Source organism: Bubalus bubalis, chromosome 16 (genome assembly GCF_019923935.1).
Source record: "Bubalus bubalis isolate 160015118507 breed Murrah chromosome 16, NDDB_SH_1, whole genome shotgun sequence".
NCBI classification, from domain to species: Eukaryota; Metazoa; Chordata; class Mammalia; order Artiodactyla; family Bovidae; genus Bubalus; species Bubalus bubalis.
Window position 1 is genome coordinate 66823680 of NC_059172.1, and position 2627 is coordinate 66826306.

Below are 2627 nucleotides of genomic sequence, written 5' to 3' on the forward strand. Positions count from 1 at the left end.
GCAGGACACAGAGAGATGACTGTGTCTGTCCAAGTTAACACCTGTTCCCTTGCTGAAGTGTTGGCTTTTCTCTAAAGTTGCTCACAGAGTCACAAAGTTGCACTAAAAAAAACTCTATTCAATGTCCCATAATGTTAACGGGTCTCTTCATTTGGCGCTTCCCAGATGACTCAGTGGCAAAGAATCTGCCTGCCAATGGAGGAGACACAGGTTCAGTCCCTGGCTTGGGAAGATCCCGTGGAGAAGGGAATTGCTAACCACTCCACTGTTCTTGCCAGGAGAATTTTATGGACAGAGGAGCCTGGCAGGCTACAGTCCATAGGGTTGCACAGAGTTGGACATGACTGAAGTGACTTAGCATGCACGCATGCATTGGAGAAGGAAATGGCAACCCACTCCAGTGTTCTTGCCTGGAGAGTCCCAAGAACAGAGGAGTCTGGTGGGCTGCCATCTATGGGGCTGCACAGAGTTGGACACAACTGAAGCGACTTAGCAGCAGCAGCAGCAGTGAAGATTTTCTGTTTGTATTTCTTCTTTAGGCAATCTAAGCTGCAATGATTCTGAAGCCCAGAGATCACAGTTTTTAATACTAAATCAAACAATTCCTAACCCTTTCAATGCTGGACCCATTGATTCCTAATATTTCCTTCCTTTGCCTCCTCAGCAAGGTCGATGACTGTGGTTTGGGAGGCGCTCAGACAAACAGCCACAACACTCTGACAGTAAAGAACGTGCCCCGTCACTTGGCCTCATTTAATCGCCTGTAAACCTGACTTGTGTGCCCACTTGTGCGCCACAAGCACAAGCAGCGTGGTGAACCCCCAACTAGAGTCATTTCCAGCAGATCTTCAGAGCTGCCCCAATAATGTAGAGTGTCCGCTTTAATCAGCCGGAGACACAGTCTATTGAAGAGATGGCTTCCAGATAAGACCTACAGATTGTCAGATGCCTCAGAAGAACACAATTGTGATACCAGAGGCAATGATTTATATATTTTTTGGTTAAAATGAAAACAATAAAAGGGAAAAATTGATTCGTTTTAGTGTAGGACTTTAGACAAGATGCGATGCTGAAGGAAAGTAAAGCACAGTGGCTCCTCCTCTGCCTGCGGATGTGCTGCTGGGCCCCTTCCAGGTCCCACTGATGATGGGTCTTGGGACTTACCTCACCCAGTTCCAAGGCACAGTTCCACGCTCCCTCATTCAAACTCCCTGCAAGAGACTCTTGCTGACCAGCTATTTATCTTCCCTCTCCTATCAGCCAGTCAGAGTTTGCTGGTGTTAGGCTGGGCCTCATCCCTGGTATGGTCAGCCGGGGTCAGGAGTGTGACCAAGCGGAGGTCCCTGCAAAGCTGAGCTTTCCACATGGTGGGAGGGGGACAGGTCTCTTTACTCAGAAGGTTCAGTGAGGATGGGGCTAGAGGAACTGGAAAGACCTTCCTATATGGATATGCATTTTAACAGGGAAGAGAGGAAAGGAAACTTGAGCAACCCAGACAGCCAGGCTGAAGTTTGAAGCACCCCACCAAGTCCTGGCCGGCAGGTATGGTGGCGGTTACAGAGAGGAGGCAGAGAAGGATTGTAAGGCAGCAGGAACCTTCCTCAGTAAGAAACTCGTCTTGAGTCTTTGCAACCTTAAAAGGGCCTGGACTATTTCCACCATGAATTACCTGTTCATCTGAAAAGCCAGGAAGGAAGAGCAGACCCCATGCTGGGAACCTCCAGTGTGGGGTCTGCAAAAGTCCCCTCCTTTCACCTGGCCTCTCCTTGTCTTCCAGAACACCTGGGGGTTGTTCCCTGCCTGGGAAGAGGGCGGATCTGAGCAGGACTCTCACCTGAAGAACTGGCTGGCAAAGCGTGAGAGCTGGCAGCTGACACGGAAGCAAACGGCTACTGTAGGGCTTGGAGGTCGTTAAGCTGAATAAGGAGCTGTGATTCGTCATTTTTTTAAACTGGAATAAAATTGCTTTACAATGTTGTGTGGGTTTCTGCTGTACAATAAAGCCAATCAGCTATATGTAAACATACATCCCCTCCCTCTTGGGTCTCCCACCAAACACACAAGCCTGTCTTAGGCATTTACTGTGGAGCAAGCACTGGGCTGGGTGCTAGAATATGGAGACCCCAGACAAGCAAACTTAACTACAGCATAAGATAAGCATGGGCCATTGTGCAAGTATATAGAAAAGACTTTTAGCTCAGGTTGGGGGAGGAAACCAAGGAAAGACTCTGAAAGGAGGTGGTAACAGTGCAGGAAAAGAAGGGGTGAGAAGTGCAGGGAGAGGGCATTCTTGGCCGAAGACTTCTGTTCAAAAGCCCACTGTGTTCCCTTTGTGAGAGAGTGTCCTGGGCAGGGACCCACAAGGCCATGATCCTGGCAGCCAGCTGCTTCCTCTGGGAAGCGAATGTGTCTGTGTATACAATTTCTGATATAAACACACATGTAATACCTTTGGGTTCAAATGCTCCCAAGCTAGTGTCTCACAGAGGAAGTATTTGCTGACAGTGAACATCTGTAGCCTAAAGGAATCCAGTGCTGGTGATGTGGCTTTGAATTTAATAACATTTTTACTTACTCAAAGACAGGTTTCTATTAAGCCTCGGGGCCTTGGGAACCAGGCTAATTTG

The 2627-nt window shown here is 48.4% G+C and overlaps 1 long non-coding RNA gene across 1 annotated transcript; it reads left to right on the forward strand.

Annotated features, from left to right (window-relative positions):
* The first annotated feature begins 1404 nt into the window (after window positions 1-1404).
* Window positions 1405-1976, forward strand: LOC123329665. The gene is made up of 2 exons (XR_006545176.1): window positions 1405-1542; window positions 1778-1976. It is a non-coding gene; the product is annotated as an uncharacterized LOC123329665 (long non-coding RNA).
* Window positions 1977-2627: the final 651 nt, after the last annotated feature.